Here is a 25185-nt window from a genome sequence, read left to right as displayed (position 1 = left end):
TCTTAACATGGATTAGAAAGATGGAAGCTTTTTACCTCACAAAGAAAGCAAATGAAGAACAAATCTCAGATCTTCAAGCTCCAAGCACCACTCCAAATGGTTCACTTCTTCTTCTCCTTCACAAAGCACCAACAATCACACATAAGGTTCAAACTCTCATGATCTCACACGGGGTTCGATTTTCTGGACAAGGGGGGAAGGAGGTTGTCTAAACATGACTTAGTGAGGCTATCACAAGGTATAATTAGGGTGAAACACCCTAAATTAGGGTTTCACTTAATCACACGTACGCCATGCGTACCCTTTGTACGCCCAGCATACGTGAACCAATGGCGTGATCAACCCGGGCTAGTACGCCAAGTGTACCTCCTAGTATGCACCGTGTACTAGCTTAGTGACCAATTTGCAAACTTTTTAATTAACAAGGGTGGAATAAGAAACTTACAAAATCCAAGTGTTACAACGACATTTGTAGATGACACACATTTAAGATAAGCGCCCTCTGTGTTCGTAGTCTTTTTCTTGTTGGACATTAATTTTAGGGCACACACAAATGCGTGTCCTCTATCCTTCAAATTTTGGAAAGATGACATTATTTTTAGGACACACAAAAAATGATTATCATAAATTAGTGTGTGTCATTGTTTGCATGTCATTAAAAGGGATGTTTTCGAGTAGTGAATGGATATTCAAATTAAAATTTTTTTCCTAATATATCTATAATATATTAAATTTTCTTGACTATCTATGTTACTTTTTTTAGAACAGTTGAATATATTAAAGCTAGAAATGAAAAAAAAAATTACAAAGATAAAGCCATTAACGAGTTTTGGAGCCAATTGGTCCAAAAGTCTTGAACTTTATGTTTCTATTCACAAACCACAAAAAAGAATAATAAACTATACTATGGAACAAAACTTCACGAGAATGAAGTTTATCACTAAACATCATCTCGTTTCTAAACCTCCATAACACATAAAGGACCACTTCTAAAATAGCTTCGAGAGCTAATTTACGAACCGAATGCAACCTTAGATCATCAAACTAGTCGTAGACATCACACAACTTGTCTGGAGAATTAGGGGTAACATCAACCCACTTAAAAACTTTGGACCAAACAGTGGCTGCTAGATCACAAAACCACAAAACATGGTCTATATCTTGTGGAACAACCAATCAAACAAGACAGATGAGAGTCTTAAGATCCATACATTTCCGAATAAGATTCCATCTAGTAGGGAGTCTGTTAAGTAAAATTCTCCAAACAAAAATATTAACCTTCTTAGGAAGGAATTTAGATCACCTAGTTTCCATATTGTTATAAGGAAGAGTCAAATTGTCAGTGTGCAACCTGATTTCCTTAACAGAGAAAGAAATAGAGTCGTCTAAACACCATCTCCAATGGTCTTGATCATTAGAAAAGCACACACCTTGCAGCAACATTAAAAGATCTTCAAGTTGACGGCTACTAAGCCCTCCACATATAGGTCGAGACCAACACCAATGCCATCCATCATTCCACTTATATCGCACCAAACAGTTTTGTTGTGTTTCCAAACGAAACAATCTAGAGAATCTAACATTAAGTGGTAAGTCACCTAGCCAAACATCACTCTAGAAAGCATGTAGAATTTCCCTCACCCACTTTTTTTTGTAAGAAAGAATGAAGTATCAGACCCTTTTCGTGCATAGAATTTATAGATGCTACAATCCTAGATCATACGCCAAGCCCATGAGCATGAGGAAAGAAAGATGTGCATCTACCTGACTACCTCCATGTCTTCAACGAAATTGTTTTAAATTGAAGTTGATGAAGTCATATTTACTCTCTATAATAACACAAACATGGATTAATGGATTAGCTTTGATGATAACTAAAAGCAATAATTTAGATACAATTTCTTGTCAATACGTAATTGAAATATTCGTTTCAATGAATGTTACAAGGACGACAATGTTTATAGTAGAAGTAATTTTTAATCTTCCTTTCAATGAAAAATGTCATTTTTGTGCTATGATATGAAATAAAATTTGCAGGATTGTATTTATGTTTTTTTTTAAAATAATTTGCAAATTTTAGGGCATAAATTTAATGAACCGCCCAAGCCCCTTAAAATATCTGCCTGATTTATTGAGGGGGGCAAGAGATATCACACTATATTAAATTTGTATGTATATAACATGTTTGTGGGTAATTTTCCGTAATATCATTATCACATTCTATGGTTTTTATTCGATTAAGAAAAACTCTGCAATTGAAATATTTCGAGTAATCATATATTGTATGTGTAGTCATCAATTATTCCACAAAATGTGTTTCGCGCAAATGGATCATTTATACCATTAAAAGTAACTTGTCATTAATGGAAACTAATCGAGGAAAACACAATTATCGTAAAGAATATATGGTCCAAAAACAGCTAAAGATTCCAGGAAATAATTCAAGTTAAAACCCAAAGTCTCAAGGCCAAGGAGTCCAAAATCTAAAAGGGCTTAAGTCCACGTTCAAGAGATCAACTTCACAAAATTATTAGACTGGATCAATTAAAAGAGCATCTACAAAAAATATAACCGAAGATCAAATATCTCAAGTCTAAAGATAAATATGTTTTTAATTTTAATTTGATTTTTAAATATTTTAATTGAATCTGATTTAGCAATTAACCAACTTCTAAAAAAGAAAAAAAAAAAAAAAAAATAGGGGGGGGGGGGGGGGGGGGGACATTTGTCTTGTCACGAACATACAACATACGGGACTCGTTTTCCCTCTTTCCGTCCCCACGTTTATCACATTTTTAATCAAACACATCATCATTACCGAACTTCCACTAAAAAACAAGACAGTTTTTTTAAAATAATTATAACGTTTAATATAACATGCAGTAATAAAAACCTTTAAGTAGTGATTAAATAATAAGATGTCTCCCGAATGAGTTTGCTTCGAAAAAGAAAAAAAAAATCATGACATTTCGAAATGGGTTCGATCGGGATACTCGCAGTTCTTTTTTAAGCTTATATAAAATTAATAAATATACGATATTGTTAAAACCACAACGTAACCTTTTTAATAAATCAACCGAAGAAGTTTTTTATATTTTAGACAAAAGTACACCACAAATGTCCATGCGGTTAGCAAAAATCAACTACAAGTCTTTATGAAAAGTTTCTCATATGTATGGGTCTTATAGCTCAAATTCATGTATTGTTGGTCCTTATGAATAAGTCTAGGAAAACATCATTAAATACACCTAGTTTTAGAATGTTTTGAAATACATCTAGTTTCAGAATGTTTTTAATTTCGGGATAGCGAGACGTAAATGAATCAAGCAAAAGTTTTGGGTTTCAAATTAATAGAGTTTAGGCCCTATCTGATGTTAATAATGTTGGCTAAGTGATAGAGTTAAACTAATCGACAGATTCTATATTAAATGACAAAGTAAGAAATGAACTAATGATTTGAAACAATAATGAATGGAGTGAGACATATTTTCATTTTCTCAGTATAAGAACAATTCGTGTAAAAGTTCAGAACTATTATGTCTATTCTCATAAACGACTATTGAAAAAGACAGTTACATTACGCTATTTAAAGACATGAAAGAAAATGATTCTGAAAACAGACATGCCCATTTCAGAATCGGAACTAGACAAAATTCCGAAAACAACTACTTTTACACAACAAAAAAAATAACTTAACAATCTTCCCCTTTGTGTCAAATCGGAATGATGTAGAACTTATTACTTTGGATCTTCAAAAATCTTCGCCATTATCTTCAAAATGGATCCCTAGACAGAAAGATACCAGCGGATCATATCAGAAACACATTTGACATCGGCATCAGAATTGGATTTGTTTGCTTCGGCCAAAGATAAGATTGTTTTCAGAGCATTTGTAGAGTACAAGTGTTTATCTCTCAGAAAGAACATGCAGTTCTTAATCACTTCTCATTCCTTCCTCTTGTAGACAATGCTCCGGTGTTTCTTGTTAATCAATCCTCCCTTCAAATCTTCAATGTTTTGGGGTTGATCAACAAGCGTCAATGTAGGTTTTCTTTTAAGAACTGACGCAATTTCCACATCCATCTTCGCCATCTCCTGGATGTAACATTTGATCATCCTTCTCAAGTGTTCATAAATTGGCTCGAACTTCTTCACATCTTTTGCAACAATGTAGAGTAACAAAATCCAATCATATAGGTTTATAAATGACAGATCAGCCAATGGGAACTCATGAAGAATATGTTTGTGACCCTGAAATCCTTTGAATTGTATATTCAGAAAGTCTTTTGTTTGAACAGTAACCCAACCTTCAGAGTCACGATTCTGTTTAGACTCCAAGAATCGTACTGAGGTTAGCATATTTCAGATAAATGAGATCTTTTTGTTTGTTGCGATGTTGGATATTAAGGATTTCTCTATCTTTACAAAACATTTGAAGAGAAAGGCCCTTGGTGTGATCGAAAAATTGAGTTGACACTCTATTTCATTCTTGATGTCAAAAGAAGTTTTAGGTTCTAACCAAAAAGTGTTTGACTCATCAATAGCTTCCTTCTACACTCGTTCAAGAGTCCAGGATGGGAATAAGGCTTTCTTATTTTCAAGAATCATTTCAGAATTCCTAGCCCCAGTCTCTTCAGCATCTAGTTTTTTCCTGAGGGCATTGAGTTCATCAAGTTCTCTAACCCTCTTCTCTCTTTCTACCTTTTCTTTCCGAGTCAACGTTAGATCTTCTTCAGTACCTTTTCTCGAAATGATGTTGACATTCCCTTCCCTGATCCTAAAGAAACATGGTCTTTCCGACCAGTCTTGACCTCTTTCATATTCTTGTATTTTTCGGCCGAAGTTTTCTTTTCTAACCTGATCGAATAAGCTTCTTTAGTTTCCGTGGGGTCAGTCTGATATGAATTGTTTATATTTACCTCCTTTTCTCCCCCTTGTTGCAAAGCAGCCCTACTCTTCGTAACATTCTGAATTTCTTTGAGCTTCTCAAATACAGGCTTCGACTTTTCACTGAGAATCTAACCAACATAATCAGGGAATGGAGCATCTCTGGACTTCACAATACGCATCAATCGTTGATTGATTTCGAAGTTACGCCCTTGAACTAAAATCTTTTCTTCCTCAATCTTAGCGATATCAATCGATGCGTTTTTCAATTTTATTGAAGCACCTTCGTTTTCTGAGTTTGCTCAACCAATGCATCCATGATTTTGTTCTCAGTAGCCAAGTCATTTTGTAACCGAAGGATTCGTTCGGAAAAGGAAGTGTGAGGATCAACATTTCCTTTTTGAATTCCGAATCTGAGGACGGAAAGAGCCTCTTTTTTTACTTGTAGAGAAGTTTGAAAGCCTTCAATGACCTTGTTCATATCAACCATATTTTTATCAGAGGAGGTTCAAAAGTCAGACATGAACTGTTGAACTTCCGTTATCAAGTTATTGGCCTTTTCGGTGGCTTTTCTAATTTTCTTCTCTGAACCTTGAGTAGTTTTTGTTGTTTGTTCAAGAACATGAGCATTTGTTAATGTTAGCATTTCCACCGTTGCTCTATGAGTCGTCAACAAAGTTTCCCATTTGGTGGAAGAAAAGGCATTCGAGTTTTCCAGAACGGAGTCAAGCTTTTTATTCAATTCCTTGAGATGAAGCTTAAAGCAGACATTAAGAGCTAAGAAGGGGGCCAACAAGCCCCTTTGAATGACCTTTGGCATCATCATTATCACTATCGATATTGACGGTAAATGGGTGGAAGACAAAATCACCAAGAGGTTCTTGATCGTCTATCTAAACATAATATCAACATCCTCATTAAAAGTTGGTGGAACAAAGGAAGATGGTTCATAAGACACACCAATATTGGCATTTGGCCCCACTTCAGATGTGTTACCAAGGATGTCTGGAGTCTTAATCTCCTCCGAAATGGATTTTATAATAGGAACTTCTGATAGAGTTGTAATAGTGGTTGTTGTAGGAAAGGTTGATTTTATGAAAATGGGAGTTGAAAATGGAATTGAAATCTGGGGTTGAGATGCTTCAGCAGAACTCATCATTAGTAGAGAAGGAATGGAGGATATCGGAATGGAAGTTGTAATGGGTGAGGTTGACATGGGTAAAGATGGTGGATTACATGGAGGTGGAGGAGGAGGAGTGATGAGATTCAAAAATGGATTCTTCATGATAGTTTCAAAAATATCAGGTTCCAAAATGGAAGAGATTGGAGGAGAAGATACCTTCAGAATTGTTTCGATAGAGGGTGGTTTGGAAGTATAACTTGTATCTTCTACATTGTTTTTGAAAGTGTTGTCCTCCTGAACTTTTGTTACAGTTCTTTCTTCGGATTCATCTTGAAGCACTGGAGATGGAGACCTTGGTTTCGGAACCAGATTCTTTGATTTCTTTGTAACTTTGATGCTTTCAGAAGGAACAGCCTTGGCTTTCCTTTTACCACCTTGTTTCATCAATGATCTTCTTTAACTCCACATGGATTGCACGACCACTAGAAGAGGGAAATTTCCGATAATCTTTAATAATGGCATTTTCCAACGGAACTCTCTTCAACAATACTTCCGGAATTGATCCAACAAATTCAAAATTCCTGGGATCTGACTTGACAAATGTAGTGGTCTGGAGAATGGAAATTTCAGCAATAAGAGAATCTTTCATCTGAGGAACCTTGTAGTGAATAAGGGCTTGGTTGACAACAATCGACCAAAAATGAGCACATGGAATTTTGGCATGCCGGGTGGATGAAATGGTACTTTGAACGAATTGGGCCGAAATTACAGACCCGGAGTCTAAGTTGATATCATGGTATAACATGTAGATCAATGTATAGAAGAGCTCGCTCGCACTGTCAGGTCCCGAAACCCTTTCTGACAGACTTTTGAATAGTAGAGCAAACAACCCATTCCACATTAGAGGTAAGAATGATTTCCTGAACTTCGATAATATGGCGATTTCACCAGTGTAGCCCATTTAGAAGAACATCTCGATTAAGCTTGTGGTAAGAATTGAGTCAGGATCAACACTAACGTCAGACGTAACAAGCCCTAGAAGTTTACAAAAATTGGCTTTTGTAATCGATGTTTTGTGGCTTGAAACTTCAAAATAAAAGACTTCTTCAGTCTTGTTGTAAATCGCAGTTGAGAAAGCTTTGGAGAGATGAACAAGTGGAACGTCTTCAGACATTGTCAGTGCCTTCATCAATGGTGAGAACTTCAAACACTCGATCAAAGGTCTGATAAGAGAATTGTAGCGGGAAGCATCAAGGTCTATAATAAGATTCTGGTTGGGATTGATGTTCAACATGATCATAGAGGCATATTGATTAGCAAAAGAAACATTCTCTGAGGAATCTATAGAAATAGTGAAGAAGAAGATGAACAGTAAGAGAGCTGTAATTTTGCTTGAAAATTCATGAGCAGTGTTTGCGGTAGGAGACAATGAACCGTTTAAGATGCTTATATATCAAAGATGTTGAGTAGAGAGAGAAACCGTCGTTTGATGTTGCCATAGCGCCGAAAAATCAACCAATAAAAATATGCCAACTCATCATTCTACTGTCAATGGCCATTATAACTTATAACAGACATGCAGATGTCAGGGAAATTCAAAAGTCGCGCCATGATTTGAATTTTCCAATACCATGACAAGGTATTTTCGGAATCACCATTTTCGGAATTATCTTGTTCGGAACATCGATCTACCCTCTAGCTTTGCATAAACTAGAACAGTATCCATCGGAATTACAACCAAGAATCTTGTCTTCAGAAATCAAAGAACCAACCGTAACCGAAACCAAATTTTGTAAAATCAGAAGGATTTTAGTGCAAGAGTGTGCCAAAGAAAAATAATTAAGCAAATGCAAAGTGTGGGATTTATGATATCAAACATGTTTGATATGAAAAGAAGGTGGATCCCATGCAGCGATCTCTTCCTTCTAAGTCAAGAGAGACTCTGAAATGCTTGTGTGGTTTCCCGTTGAATTATGATCATTAGTTTGTTGAGAAACTATGAAAGGCTTCTTCTATAAGGCTTAATGGGTGGTTTCAGCTTCAAACATATTATGAAACTCAACATAAGTACGAAGATATGAAAGAAGTACTTGTTTGACTAGTATAGCCATAAAAACAAGTAAGCTTTGGATATTCTTTGTAGTAACTTGGTGTTTCAGAGAAATGTTCATTCGAAAATCTCATAAAAAAATGAAAACCCTAGATCTTATGGGAAGAAATGAATTGGGACAAGAACATCTCATTAAGACCACTCAAAGGAAAAATGTGATTTTGAACATTCAAATGTACAAACCAAATGGTTTTATCCGTCAATTCAGTGGGTAAAATATTTAGAACAATTAATTGTTCATCGTCAACTTAGTGGTTAAAACTAGAACAAAAAATTGTCCACCGTCAATTCAGAAATGGTAATCGGATTTTGGGTTTCACTCAAAATCATGGTAATAACGATTTCAAGATCATAAACACATATGTTATGTAACCTAAACCTCAGTGGTAATACCTGAGGTTCTAAAGGATTACAATTATGAACTTGAAATAGATGGAGAATAATAGATTGGGAGCCGAATGGTTGGGAGTTTCATGAAAATCATGTTAGCAATGATTTTGCGATCATAAACAAGAATTGTTGTAGCCTATACCGAAACTTTTTGTGTTCTGATAGTCAAGGGAACTACATGAAAGTTGTGATAAGATATGGTAGAAAGAAGTGATGATGTCAACCGTCAATTCCTTGTTGCAGACTAAAATTCACGAATGAATTTACCATCAATTTCATGAAAAAAAAATTGTGATATTGATTTTTCGAAAACTGAAATAAAGAAAAATATTTTTGATATTTTTGAATTTCTGAAAAAGAAAATACATAAACAAATAAAATATTTTTGGAATTTTGTTTTTTTGAAAAAAAATAAGACAAAAAAATATTTTTTGGAATTTTGCTTTTTCTGAAAAGACTTACAAAGATAGTAGATTCCAAAATCAGAATAAATAGTTACTTCAGACCTATTCCGAGGATCGGAACAAGTTGGAAGTAAACACTTGATTCTGAAGATCGGAACCATTCAGAAGTGAACAGTAACATGAACAAATATGGTGTTGATTTCAGAATAGATATAGCTTCCATCATTCCCAAACCTTGTAGAATCCAATTGAATGATACTTATGGTAAAGCTTTAGTGAAGATATCAGTTAGCTGATTTGAGGATCGAACAAAGTGAACTTCTACATTCCCATCTTCGACATGGTCCTTGATAAAGTGGTACCGAAGCGCAATATGTTTTGTCTTGGAATGTTGCACTGGATTGTGATAGATTCAAATGGCACTTTCAGAATCACAATACAAAGGAATTTATTTCATATTGATTATGTAGTCTTGTAACTGATTATGAATCCATACCACTTGAGATGTGCATGAATTCGTTGCAATATATTATGCTTCAGCTGTGGATAAGGACACACATGTTTGCGTTTTGGACGGCCAGCTAATAAGCTTTCCATCTGGAAATTGACATCCTCCAGATGTACTTTTCTGATCAAGATCACACCCTCCTAAGTCAGCATTAGAATAGGCTTGGACAAAGAATCCTGAATTTGATGGATACCATAAACCTAGTGAAGATGTTCGTTTTAGATATCAGAATATGTTCTTAACCACCATCATGTGAGGTTCTCGAGAATTTTCTTGGAACCTTGCACGGTAAAAAAAAAACATCAAACATTATGTCTGTACGACTAGATGTTAGATAAAATAAAGATCTGATCATCTGACGAAACAATGTAATATCCACTTCTAGTTTGTCAAGTGATGGGGTGAGTTTTTTTCCGAATGCCATAGGAACTTTGAGTTTTGAATCACCCATCATTCCGAATTTAGACATTAAATTCTTTGTGTAAACTTCTTGATTGATGAATATTCCCTCCAAACTCTATCTCATATTTAAACCAAGGAAAAAAATTAATTGGGCCCATAAAACTCATTTCAAAATTTGTCTCCATTAATTTTCAAAATTCAACAGTTAAGCTGGGATTACTGGATCCGAAAATAATATCATCAACATAAATTTAAACTATCATTAAATGGTCATCCTCCTTTTTCCAAAAGAAGGTAGGATCAACAAAACTTTGTTTGAATTTAAATTGTTTTAGAAAACGAGTTAGAGTTTCATACCATGCCCGTGGAGTTTGTTTAAGACCATATATAACTTTGTCCATAATATAACAATGATTCGGAAAATTTTCATTCACAAAACTTGGAGATTCTTCAACGTAGACTGTTTCTTAAAGTTCTCCATTCATAATTACACACTTCACATCCATTTGATATACTTCAAAGTTTTTATGAGCAACATAGGCTAGAAATATGCGATATGATTCAAGTCTAGCGACATGATCAAATGTCTCTTCGTAATCGATGCCATCTTTTTGACAATAACCTTTGACTATAGATGTGTTTTATTGCGAATAACATTCCCTTATTTATCCATTTTGTTTCCGAATACCTATTTCAGACCAACCCACAAATGCATTTTTTGGAGTAGGTATCAATCTCCATACTTTGTTCCGATCAAATTCATTAAGTTCTTCTTGCACAGGATGAACCTAGTATGCATGATCAAGAGCAATTTTAATATGTTTACGTTCAATGTTTGAAATAAAATAATTAAAGATGTAAAATTCCAATTTAAAAAATAAAGCAATTTGCTTCTCTTTTTGTTGAGCACGTGTGAGAACCCCTGAAAAAGTATCTCCGATCACTTGTGATTTCGGATGATCTTTAGTCCATTTTTTCAATGGTGGGAAATTTGATCATAGACCGGATCAATCTCACCAAAAACCTCTTCAAATTCTGATTGAACATCTGATTCATTATTTTCGTTATCCCCCCCCCCCCTCTGGAAATTTGCATTTGAACAACCATTCAGATTTGAACTCCCCATGGAGTTGAACATCCGAATTGATATTTGGAGTTGAACTCTCCCCTGGATTGAAACATCATGAGGTTCTGATTGAGTTGGTATTTTAGTTGCATTCGGAATAGGTTACTCGTTACAAGTCTCTATTTCTTCAACAATCTTTAGTAATTCACCCTCACGATTATCCTTGGCGTTTGATTCCGAAGAACTTGCTTTTTCATGTTCATCAAAAAAAAATTAGAAAATCCTCATATAGATTCATAAGTGGAATAATCTCAAAATTTGTTGATGGAAAATTTTCTTTTGATTGACAATCTTCCTTTTGATATTTCTTTTTGTAATTTTCATCAAACGTAAAAAAATATATTTCTTCTATCTTCTTTGATTTCTTGTTCAAAACACAATACACCTTTGATGTTAATGAGTATCCCAAAAACATGCCTTCATTAGATTTCACATAAAATTTGTTTTGATGTTCTTTGGAATTGAATAAAAAACACCTGGATCCAAACACATGAAATAATTTAACGTTAGGCTTTCGATTGTTCATAATTTCATAAGGAGTGATTTAATTTTTTTTGTTAATATAAGAGCGATTCTGAGTAAAACAAGCAGTTGCAATAGCGTCAACCCATAAATACTAGGAAGATTCGCAAACGAAAGCATTGTCGTTACAGCTTCACAGAGAGAACGATTTCGTCTTTCAACTAATTCATTATGCCGTGGAGTGGAAGGTGAAGAGAAATTGTGAGATATTCCTTTGCTTTTAAAGAATTCTTCAAATGCATAATTTTTGAATTCTGAACCGTTATCACTTCAAATTTTTCGAACGGGCTTTTGCAATTGTAGCTTAAATTGCTTGATGAAATCAACCAGCTTCTGAGTCACCTCGGATTTTTGTTTAAGAAAAAATACCCAAGTAAATCTAGAAAAATCATCAACAATAACTAAAATTTATTTGTTACCGCCAATGCTTTCAATAGCTGATGGACCATAGAGATCAATATGCATTAATTCAAGTGGCTCGGTGATCTTTGTATTCATTATGGAAGAATGACTTTTTTTTGCTTTGTTTTCCGAGCTCACATGCAGCACATAAGTGTTCCTTTTCAAAACTCAGAAGAAGAAGCCCTCGAACAAGATCACCAATTACGAGCTTGTTGATATCCTTGAAGTTCAGATGAGAAAGCCTTCTGTGCCACAACCAACTATCATCCGAAGACGCTTTTGCAAGTAAACAGATAGATGGTTTTCCTTGAATCGGATTTAGATTGAGAGGATACATTTCTCTTTTCCTTTTTGATTTTCGAAGAATAGTTTTAGATTCCTTTTGTATGATTTCTTAACCTTTGTCATCAAAAGATACTTTGAGACTCTTACCTGAAACCAATTGAGAAACGCTAATTAGATTGTGTTGCAAACCTTTAATGTAAGCTACCTTCCAAATTGAGAATTCCCATTAGTTATCATCCCATATCCCTTTATTTCTCTAGTGGCATTGTTTCCGTATTTCACTTTTCCTCCATGATTCAAAGTCCGATACTCTCTTAATTCCGATTTCCTTGTTGTCATGTGACGAGAACAACCGCTATCAATATAACATTCAAAATCGTATTGTTCGTCACGCATAACCTGCAGAATTTAAGCAAATTTAGGAACCCAAACTGACTTGGGTCCATGTGAGAATTTTTTTTGAACAGGAAAAATCTTTGTTTTGTCAACCCACAATGATTTTCAGATCAAAGTATTATTCATCCTTTTTTCTATTTTAAAAACTTCATTTTGTTATCACAAAGATTTATTTCAACAATATTAGATTTTATTTGAATACATTCTTTGTATTTTGAAGCCATCTTTTCCAAAAATTCATTTTCTTCCTTTTTCAGTTTTGCTTCATATTCTTCAAGAGTGATTTCTGGATCCGAAACAACTTTGTTTTTAACATTAAGATCTTTTGATTTTGCAATCGGTTTTGAAAATTGTGACTTACGTGAATAATTTGATTTTGGTTTCTAAAATTGAGGTAAATCATTACTTTGATTAAAAGATCTTGTCAGTTTTACAGAGCTTTGATTTGAATTCATTCCAATTTTATTTGAAAATTGTTTTCTTTTAGCCAAATTCATTTTGTATCACACATTCATTTGCCTTTTCTTTGCTATTATTTCCTCAACAGATTTCAGATTGATTGTTTTCGATTTTTCTTTTCCAATAGGCATTTCATTCTTTTCCAATGAAGTATCACTCGAAACTTCTTTTGTACCACTCGGTCCAGCCTTATCATAACAATAGTTCACACAATTCAATGGTTCAAAAACATATTTTCCTTTTGATTTCTAGGATGTCATTTCTAAAAGACCTTTTGCATTATAAAAATCAACTATGGATATCAATTAAGAATTGTCATTTTTATTTAGTCTTTTTCTTCACAAAAACTTGATTTGGTGTTTTCTGAATTCTTGGAAAAACTGTTGCTTCGTCTTTCAAAATTTATGAACATTTATTTTCAACAATTTGAACAAATTCTATTGAGTTTTCAGAAACAAAATTGTTCTTTAGTTCATCAAGATTTTTCAGAAAAGTGGAACATTCAATTTCGTCTTCTACATATATTTCATTCATTTCGCTTTCATCGAATTCAGAAATATTCTTAGACTTAAGAGTATTATCTGAATTCAATTTCTTACATAATAAGTTATATTTTTGCATAGCACTCATTTTGATTTCTTGTTTATCTTCTCTAGTTAAAATATCTTTCAACATGTTTTTATGTTCTTTGGACTTAATATATTCTTCAATTTTCTCAAGTCCAACTTTCTAAGAATTAGAAACATCATCTGCTAAAGACACAATTGATTCACATTTATAACATCCATCATCAATCTCATCTTTGTTTAGTTCAAGAAAAGGCAAAATCATCTTTATGCAAACCATTACCTATTTCGCAATCTAAATGAAGCTGAGTTATATTGAAGTACAAACGTTTAGCAATTTAACAGAAAATATTTCACTATTTCAAAAGTACTCTACTATCTCTCTTAAGCAAAATAAAATCATCTCTATATCTATTAAGCTCAACCTCCAAGGATTCTATTCTTATCCGTCTCTCCTCATTATTAAATGTTAGTCTGTTAAGATTATCATTCTGATTAGAATTACTAATACGAGTCCTTTTCAAGCTATCACTAAAATCAGAAATCGTATAACGCAAATCATTCAATTCAGAATCATAACGTGATGTATAAATATTAAGAGATTTAAGAAGAGAGTGTACCTTGTCGACAACCCTATCGCATTCACTCACTTGCTCCTTGTTTAATTTCATTGCAAAACAACTATCTGGAGCTTTTCCACCATCAGTGGCGTATCCTTTCCCTTCCGCGCTGCTATTCTGAACCATCAGACATTTTCCTGCATAGCCTTGATTTTCAGATGTCACCATGAGACATTCACCATGAGCAGGTTTCCTCACTTCATCATCTTCTGAGTCAGTGGACCATACTTCAACTTTTCCATCATCACTATCCTCTTGAACCATCAACAAGGGTTTCGCAGTTGTTGCAGTCTTCTTTCAGAGCTCTTCGATTTTCTGACTGTAGTAATGTAACAACAAGATTTTTCAAACAAAATTTTCAATTTAAAAACTCATAAACAAATGTCTCATCATTTATTCTCAAAATAAACAACAAGTTTTCAACACAATTATTCAAATCCAAGATCCACAATCATAGCTCAATATCAAGAGTGTGTGTACAATCACGTCGTTGCCTTCCCGCGATCCTCGGAAGTACCTAAAACACATAACACATAACACGGTAAGCACGAATGCTTAGTGAGTTCCCCAAAATACCACATGCAACAATTCGCCACTCGAGGCTATACTATGTACGACCCTCTGGTCAATGTGTCTCAGCAAGACCCTCCAGTCCCGTAGCTCGTTGGACCGGAGTGGTCGGGATTGCGGTTTCAGCAGAGGATTGGTCCTCGAAGGAGATTGGGAAGGTTGTTTCTTGTGGAAAGTGCCTTGGAAAGGCTAGTGACAGTGTGGGGTAAAAGGGTAAACCCCTTGTGAATCAAGGGTAAGTGTAACAGGAGTATCGGTTAGGTTACCGGTTGGATAAAAGTGTTGTACTCGAAGGTAGTAATGATCGGGTTATTCTAAAGATGACATCTTCAAGGTTTGGATCGGATGGACGGAGTGTGTATCTAGTGGTAAAGTGGTGATTGGATGGTAAGGTAGTTGACCGTGGCGGACTTCGAGGACGAAGTCTAGTTTAAGTGGGGGAGAGTTGTAACACCGTGAATTCAGAAGACCTAGAAAGGAAAGAAAACCTCAAGATAAGGAAGTGACTCGTCGAGTAGGTGGGTGACTCGATGAGTAGGAGCGTGAATTTGGCCGCGGGATAAGTGACCTACTCGACGAGTCAGAAGACTGACTCGGCGAGTTGGTCAGGTTTTCGGAAAACCCTAAATACGGGACTTGTACAACCCTTCTTCTCCCCCCTTGATACTATCTCAAGTTCAGAACGAAACCCTAGAGCCTCCCTTGAGTTTGTGAACCAATTTGTGAGTCTTGAGGCATTTTGAAGCTTGTAAGAACAAGAAGAAGGTTGGAGGGTCAAGGAGGAAGGAGTAGATCCAAAAGATTCACTCCATTTGCTGCTCGTTTTGGTAATCAAGTTCCTCCCTTGACTTCTAGTTTGATAGATCTCTTTATGTCCCTTTTTATGGAGTTTATGGACCAAGAATGATGCCTTGTGGGATTTGGACGTCCCTAAGCTAGATCCTTTCAGATCTAGGGGTGTTTAGTGAAGTAAAGACATAAAGTGTAACGCCCGCAAATCCGGGCTAGTCAATTTAGAGGCAATAGGGGTCGAAAACGACTTTTCGACAAAAGATTATTTAGAATAAATAATCTTAACCAAGTTGTAGAGTATGTCACAAGGTTTCCGTACATATAAAGAACGCCGAAATCCGAGTTATAACGAAGAAGTTATGGCCCGTCGAAGTTTCGCGACAGAACCGGCACGATACCGGAAAGCGTAAATAGTGAATTTACGATAGAGCGAGATTTAGCCTTAGCGATCTAAACGGAAGTCGTAGAATATGTTAAACTAAGAACATCGATAAAAAGAACGCCCAAATCTGACTCCGTATGAAGAAGTTATGATTTTTCGAAGTTTCGGACTAGCAGTGTACAGCCCGAAATTCGAATATTTGATCGAGCGGTTTTTAGCTGACACGACCTAAACGAGAATCGAAGATCTCGTTGAGAGTAGCGTAACGAGAAAAAGATGGGCGAAAACGGATATCGGATGAAGAAGTTATGAGGATTTAACGGACCAAATCGTGTCCCGGCCCGTTAATAATATAAAATTTAAAATCGAGCCAAAATTAGCCAACGAAGTCTAAACGAAAGTTGTAGAGTACATTCCCACCTTCGCGTGGATATAAAGAACGTCGAAAACGGAGCTCGTATGCGAAAGTTATGATTTTTAGAAGTCGAGAATGCAATTTGCGAAGGCTGATAAGGAGCTGATGACGTGGCGCATTCTGGGCCGCCCATCGCTGATGAAGGAACGCGCTTCGGATCATGCCACGAAGTCTTCGCATTACGCCCTGCGTACCTTCGGTCTTATCCGGGTCCGTCCGAGTGCGAGCCAGCTGGAACGCGCCTGTCTACCTTATCCGAAGCTACGCCCCGCGTAGAGCTTCTGAACGCCCAGCGTAGCGAGGCCCTCGCGGCTATAAAAGGAGGCCGAGGCTGCCCTCATTTTTCACACCAAAATCCTTTCTCTCTCTAATTTCTTTCTCTCTCTACAACCCCAAACCCCCCCTAAACCCTAGAAAAACCCCTTAGCACCCTAGGGAAGCCCCGAGGCTCCCGGAGTCCCGAGAAAAAGGAGTTTTTCGGTTTCGAAACGCTGCTCCAATTAGGTCCCGGTTTTCGATAAAATTCGTTGTAAGTGTGCTACGCTTACGCAATTTTTTATATAGCTTTCAAATAATTATAGGAATGTTATTAGGTCCTTAAAATAATTATTTGGGCTATTATTATGAGTTATATTGAGCGTTATTAACGCTTAATAATAGTCAGACTAATTAATTTGTCGCGGTTATCGTTAAACTAAACCCTAGTGGTATCGGTACTAGGTTTTATCGAAGGAATATCGTTTTGAGAGTATCGAAGCGCTGTCCGAGTGCTGAGTCACCACCTACTCAGGTGAGTGCATAGTTACTTTCAGCTTACACATAGATATGAAGTATTTTACGTGCTGTGTGTGTATATTATCTGTATACTTGCTATCTATATTGGAAGAACGTTTTATACATGTTTTCAGTGATTCAAACTGTATATGTATTTTATATCTACATAATGTGCGGGGTAAAACACGGGTAGATATAATAGTTGTTGTGTGACAAAATAAAATAATGAGAGGCCTCGTTATAGTTGTTCTTGATGATCTAGTCATCCAGCGGAGTATAGATGACGACCACGGACTATTCTAGACAGTCCAGTGGAACACTAGCAGGCTCGCAACCTGTAGGTGTTTATTCGAACTGTGTGTTTAACCGAACTGTGTGTTTATTCGAACTGTGTGTTTATTCGAACTGTGTGAACTGTGTGCTCACCAGGTATACTCCATCCCAATGATAGTCCTTTGACTAGGTCCCTTGTGTTAGATGTTTTAGGGACGTAATGTGAGGATAACGGGAATGGGTAATTGGGTTGATTGTTTGATGTTTAAAAATAATAATTATATTATTGTGGGTTGAAAACCCTATGTACTCACCAGGTTTCCCAACCTGACCCACTCAGTTTATTTATATCACAGGTGTTGATATGAAGTGACACCACACTGAGAGATTTAAAGAAATGTAGATCACTAGTGAAAATAATTGTAAGTTCTGTTTATGCTTATGTTTCTATATTAACGATGACATCCCAAACGTTTTAAAATGAAATAAATACGTTTCATCGAAAATGTTTTAATAACGTATTTACCATGTTTTTCTGGGAACAAATTCCGCAACATTTTTATGAAATAAAGTACTCTGATTTTTAAACAAAGCATAAACAAACCGGTCTTTTCTGGCCGTGATTTTGGGGATGTCACATAAAGGTGGGAGATTTATGCCATGAAACCTCCCCATGCAAAGATTAAGTGGTTATTATGGCCTTTTGAGCAAAAAGGGCCATGTAAAGGTGCAAAGGTAGAAGCTTTGTGTGATATCCCGACCCTAGGAGGCCATATCTAGGTCTTGGATGCCTTGAGCTTGTCTGAAATCATATAGATAGTGTTGGACATTGAGAGACTCGGTGAGTCAGTTGTGGGACTCGGCGAGACAGGCCAGTTCTTGCCCCAAAACCCTTCTGTTAGGGTATGAATTGAGTTTGGAAAGGGACTCAGTCGCCCTGAGTCCATAATGGTCATGAAGTTCATCGTACTCGATGAGTTCAAGGTAGAACTCGACAAGTCTAAGGCAATCTCCTTAGTTATGAAGATGGACTTGACGAGTTGTTCATACAACTCGGTGAGTAACAGGCTAGACACATTCATATGTGGATGATGAACTCGACGAGTTCAAGGATGAACTCGGCGAGTCGGTTGGAAGTGGTCCTGATAGTATGGTTAAAGGAGAACTCGTCGAGTTCTTGCCAAACTCGACGAGTTGAGTCAAGGGTTGTTTTGGGATTGGAGGAGTATGGTCTCGACGAGTTGGTAGGCCAACTCGACGAGTCAGGTCAACTGGATGTTGACTTTGACCATTGAATTTGACCAAGTTTGACCATGATTGACTTTTGGATTATTGTGATCTGAATGTTATTTTGGGTATTGATAGTTCGGGAAGCCGAAGGGTCAGTGGTTCAGAAGTTGCTGATTGGAAGTCAAAGGTGTTTAACGAGTTTTCGGCAGTGCGAGGTGAGTCTCCTCACTGTTTGTATGGGTCTACAGCCACAATGTCGGCCCATTTAGTTTACGTATGGTAGGAAGACCCGGGGGTTAGCCCTAGGCATTATGCATGGAAGACCAAGAGGAGGCCCTTGGCACTCGGTATGTTATTATGTATGGTAGGAAGACCTAGCGGTTAGCCCTAGGCATTATGCATGAAAGACAAGGAGACGGATCCTGGCACACGATATGTTATTATGTTCGATAGGAAGACCCGGGGGTTAGCCCTAGGCAACATGAATGAAATACCAGGAGGTGGCTCCTGGCGCACTGTATGCTATTACGTATGAAAGACCAGGAGGTGGCTCCTGGCACCCTATATGCTGAGTAGCCTAGTAGAGTGGTATGTATAGTTGTCTTTGTGATGCTTGCATGGAAGACCATGGGTGGCCCTTGGCAATTGTCTATAAGACCCAGGGAGTGGCCCCAGGCTTGACCAGGAAGACCACGTGCGGCCCGTGGCATAACACCAAGACTATGTTTGGCACATAGCACCTTAGCAAGACTATGTTTGGCACATAGCACCTTACTTGATTATGGATACGTTGGTTATGTATGGATCTTGGTTATGTATGGCCTGTATGGATCAGTTGGTATGTATGGTATATGGTATCTGGGGAACTCACTAAGCTTCGTGCTTACGGTTTTCAGTTTTGGTTTCAGGTACCTTGTTTTCAAGGAAAGGAGCTGGCTTGATCACAATGCATCACACTATGTTTTCCGCACATGAGATCTTTATGATTACACTATGATACGGTTTTGTGATAATATGTTTTGATTATTGACACTTCGGTTTGACAAGAGATATTAATATGAATGTTCTTATATTGTTGGTTTTATATAATAACTTAATTAAAACAAAAATTTTGGTCTTGAATTTTGGGATGTTACAGACTACTAGTGAATGCTACGGCTACCCCCGTAGTCTTACTACACTTTCCATACTAACCGACTGCTAGTGAATGCTACGGCTACCCCCGTAGTCTTACAACACTTTCCATACTAATTGACTGCTAGTGAATACTACAGCTACCCCCATAGTCTTACAACACTTTCCATACTAACTGACTGCTAGTGAATGCTACGGATACCCCCATAGTCTTACAACACTTTCCTTACTACCTGATCGCTAGTGAATGCTACGGCTACCCCCGTAGTCTTACAACACTTTCCATACCGGTCAAACACGCGCTCAACCTAACACACAACTGAACTCAAGTCCTAACTGGAGCTCTAACTTGGTTCCTGAAACCTGCTGTCTGAGAGTCTCGAAGGTTGCCTGCTGCTCAGGCTCCCAGCGAAAGGCCATCAACTTCTTAGTCAGTCGGGTCAAAGGAACCTCAATCTCGGAGAAGTCTCGTATAAATCTCCGGTAATAACCCGCTAGACCCAGGAAATTCCGAATCTCAGATGGAGACCTCGGAATCTCCCACTGCATCACGACCTCTATCTTAGCCGGATCGACCAGAATAACCTTCTGGTTGACAAGGTTCCCGAGAGATTGCACCTCGCGCAACTAGAACTCACATTTGGAGAACTTTACAAAAGTCTCTCCCCCACTTAGATTCGACTAAATCTTCACGGTACGCGGGAATTGAAGGATTCCTAATCCTTCTTACTTCCTAATAGTCCACTGACGATAATCTGTACTTACTAGTGCTAGCGATCCATCACCAATCAAACCTTAAGATCGCCCATCCTCTGAAATTTTGAAGAGTACTCTTGAAACCTGGTCCAATCTGACACCTCAATCCATCTCCCATGCTGTCAATTGAAGGTCTCAATCTTCACTATGGCTGACGAACCCTCGTTCCCACTTCCAATCTTGCATTACCACTGAACTCTAACCGAACACAACCCATGCGAGAAATGCAATTCTCTTGAACATCCAAGGACCAACTACTTCTGCATCTAACAACCGCAACTGACATCACCATCTTCGTGTTACTAATCCTATCTTAACAATAGTAGTTCCCTGGACTCCAAAGTTCATCCATAGACATATTCGACCATATACGAACAAATGATAGAATCACTGAACTCTGACTTCACTGGAGAACTATTTCTCTAACCCTGACCGAGTATCCTCTAAATAATTCACTTACAGATCCCGACAAAGATCCAAAATGATATCGGTCCACATGGAACCCACTCTGCAAGATGCGTCCCTCTGTAGGTTCATCAAGGACTTTTTGGCATGCATGATGGCGTATATGATCCTTGATAACCCAAACACTAGAAGAAACCGACCCGATATCTGACTTATCCAACTCACTCACAATTCCAAAGCGATACATATTCCCAACATCCACCTAATAGCAATAGAAGATGACATGCCCGCAACATCTGGAGGAATACTAATCACCTTTTGCTAACATGACCAACCCCGCTACCCAGTAGTAGCCTAAACCCTTGGAGCGACAAACTCCCTTGTACACTATCCTGTACGTGTTGCACTAACTCAAGCTCTGATGGCCTTTCACCCAATGATCAGAAGTCATGGGTCTCTTCCCGGGACCCTCTACTATACGCACCTAGCACGGACCTTTCTTCTCAAAGTGCTCCAAATCGATCTCGCACCCGCAAACTCTTGGAATTCATATCCTTCAAGGTCTGACACCCTGTCACGCTCGCTAGCTCACTTTCCCATGGCTAAGCTGCAACAACTGGAACATCCTATGTCCCCAAACTGGGTCATAAACTTCTCTCCGAAGCTTCTCAGATTCTCCAAGACTCTCACCGATTCAAGTATGGATCCTGTTCTTTCAATAGTACGGGCCCAATACTACCTTCCACACATATCCATAATTTCCTCAACAATCCTCCCAAATCCTCCAAGTCGCTTCCTCACTACTAACCCACTGAAACGTATCCTAGGCTTTCCTAGGTTCCCGAACTCACCCAGTCCTCAGCTGCTGAAAGATTCCCAGTAATGTCAACTAGCTACCTCATGAATATAGCCACATGCAACAGAGATCAGGTAATCCTTCGAGTAAAAGACCCATCCCTAGAATGGTTGGACTCAAACAAGAGTTGCGCAATAGGGTCAAATCTATCACCCTGAGATTATCCAGCCTGTGCCACATGTGACTTAGCATATTCACTTAATAGTTAGATCACATTACTAAAAGTCCCACAAAGCACAAAGCAAGCAACATTCAGACAATGGAAACTCTAACAATCATGTTCTAATCAAATCATTCTATCCTCTAATTAGGAATCTATACATGCAATTCAAAGGCTCATATAATCAGGCATAACCTAAACAGGCTATCCTATCACTGACTGATTAGTACTGGCATGCAAGTCTACAAGCACATACAATAGGCATATAAGGCATCCTCCTAGATCCTCAGCCCTAATCTAACATGCAGTTCTCATAATCGTATCATAACATAACATATCATAACATGTATGAGTATCTTGGGGAAAACTTACTTGAGCTCGGCTGATTACACGCATCACACACATTATTCTTTTCGAAGTTCTTTTCTCTTTCAAAATCTTTTCAAACTTATTTTTATAAAATGATTTTACTTTTGAAAATTTCATACCAAGTCCTTAGTTTGAGTTCAGACACACCCGAGAGTGTGCCCGAATCCCTCAAACCAAGGCTCTGATACCAACTTGTAACGTCCCAAAATTCAAGGCCAAAAATTTCATTTTTAAATAAGCTATTACATAAAACCATCAGTATAAAAACATTCATAATAATATCTCATGTCAAATCCAAAGTGTCAATAATCAAAACATATCATCATAAAACCATATCGGAGTGCAATCCCAAAGATCTCATGTGCGGAAAACATAGTGTGATGCGATGCGATCAAGCCGACTCCTTTCCTTTAAACACGAAGTACCTGAAACCAAAACTAAAAATCGTAAGCATGAAGCTTAGTGAGTTCCCCCATCGTACCGTATACCATATAATCACATAACATACATATACTATCAGGCATATCTGGGTGCCCGACCTACACCTTCGGTCCTCTCGACCGGATACTGCCTAACATACTTGGGTGTTGGCCTCCCCTTCGGTCCTCTCGACCGGATACTGCCTAGCATACATGGGTGCTGGCCTCCCTTTCGGTCCTCTCGATCGGATACTGCCTAGCATACCTGGGTGCTGGCCTCCCCTTCGGTCCTCTCGACCAGATACTGGGGACTATTTCACCCCTCTACTACTACCACATAACATGTAACATATAATCATATTCTATCTAGCATGACTGGGTATGAAATCTTGGGGACTATCTCCCCTTACTGCTACTAGCATATAACATCATATCATACTAGCACGTAACATATCAGGTAGTAGTAAACCTAGATGAATATCACAAAGACAATCATCTAACATACAACTCCTATTGGTGGGTCGTCCTTGGTGCCTTAGACCCACTTCTACTGGAAGCTAACTCACCTCACACTGATGAAGTCCCGTAGACACAATCCCACACTGCTGAAGTCCCGCAGACTCAACCCAGCTGCTGGCTGACAGATTCTCGAACTGTCAACACAAAAATAACACCAATTAATAATTGGGTTCCACTACATAACCATAAGTACATTCTTTGGATAATTACTACATTACCCCAAGCTTGGCTTTAAGCAAGCCCAAGGCCCAATCCATAGGCCCAAAGTCAACTAGGAAGTCAAAGCCCAACACATGGCCCAATTTTCCAAATTCGGCCCAGGCCTATACATGGTCTTATTTAAAGGCCCAACCAAAAAGTCTAGTCCAACATTTGGTATTCTAATGGCCCAATACCTCATAATCATGAAGGCCCAAACTATGGCCTAATTTTCCAAATTGGGCCCAACTCCTCATATGGGCCTTACCACAAAGCCTATTAATAACCCAATCATCAAGGCCCAATCATCAAGGCCCAATAATAAACCCAAGTGAAATTAGGGTTTCACATATAATGATGATTTGGGTTAAGCTTCCTACTTAACCCATTAAGGACTTAATCCAATAAGGTCTTAATCCATTAAGTCCATGATTGCCTTAAGTTAGTTTGCCAATGATAATTAATTATTATTTTAGGTTTAATAATTAATTCGCGTGCGCGTCCCAAACAATTCCCATGAATTAGGGTTTTATTGGCATTATGGTTTTTCCAACCCAAATACTAGCCCATTAGTCCACTGGTTAGGCTTTTAGGCTACTTTGGGCCTTATTGGGCCCATTAGGGTCTCTTTGGGTCAATTTGGGTCCATTAGACCCATTAGGTTGTTCACTAAGCCCATTAGGCTTCATTGGTCCCATTAGGGCTTACAAGGCCTATTAGGGTTTCAAGCACCCCAAACGAATCAAACTTGAATCAACTCAACGGGGCAAGCACACTGCCACCCAACACGGCGGTAGCCACCACCTCACGGTGGTGGTTAGGGTTCTTTCTCATTATTCCATTTTGTTAAAATTACAATGCCCATCTAATTAACACACGCACACCATAATCTAATTACAAATACATACTCACACACACACACACGAAAGTACACCCACCCAAGGTGGTACACGGCGGAAGCCACCACCTCACGGTGGTGGCAGTGGCGGTCTTCCACGATTTTCCGACTTCACACCCATAAAACACAACTCTTGCTCGGAATGGGAAACCAACCACCTATTTGTTGGCGTATGGCAGCGGCAATGGTGATTTCACGTCGGCAGCCACCACCTCGTGGTGGTGGCAGTGGTTCCTAGTGGTTCCCAGTCAAACAGCCACACCCACACACAAGCATTGGAGCTGAAACACACCCATACGAACTCAGGGCCACTCCCATGACAGTTGGTGGTGATGAGACAAGGCAGCGATGACGGAAATGGAAAGAAACGGCAGCAGGAGGTGGTTTTGCGATGACAGCCACCACCTCACGTGGTGGCGAAGGCTCCTCTTGGTCTTTTCCCATCATCCAGTAAACACATGCACTGATGGAGCACACACGAATCTCCAGCGACATCACCTTCAATGGAAACGGGCGACAGTGGAGAGAAAACGCGACTGAGGTGGCGAAGGGATGATGGCGGTGATTGCTCACAGTTGCTCCAGCCTTCGAGACTTCCGTTGCAGCGCTCCGGTCATCTCGGTCCTTTGGTGGTTTGGTCGGTCGGAGAAACAAAGGAAAATGGGGTGGCGGCTGGTGATGGGAGGCATAAGGATGGAGATGGCGGCTGCTTAATACCGCTAGGGTTAGGGTTTAGCATGTAGAATAAGGTGACGGGTTTAATACTCGTATCCTAACCAAACTTGCATCCAAATAACAACTTTGGTCCCTCAATCCTGTTTTCTTTTCAAGATAA

The sequence above is a fragment of the Lactuca serriola genome, chromosome 5 (genome assembly GCF_051521515.1).
Source record: "Lactuca serriola cultivar US96UC23 chromosome 5, Lser_US96UC23_V15, whole genome shotgun sequence".
Lineage (NCBI taxonomy): Eukaryota > Viridiplantae > Streptophyta > Magnoliopsida > Asterales > Asteraceae > Lactuca > Lactuca serriola.
This window is presented reverse-complemented; position numbering follows the sequence as displayed.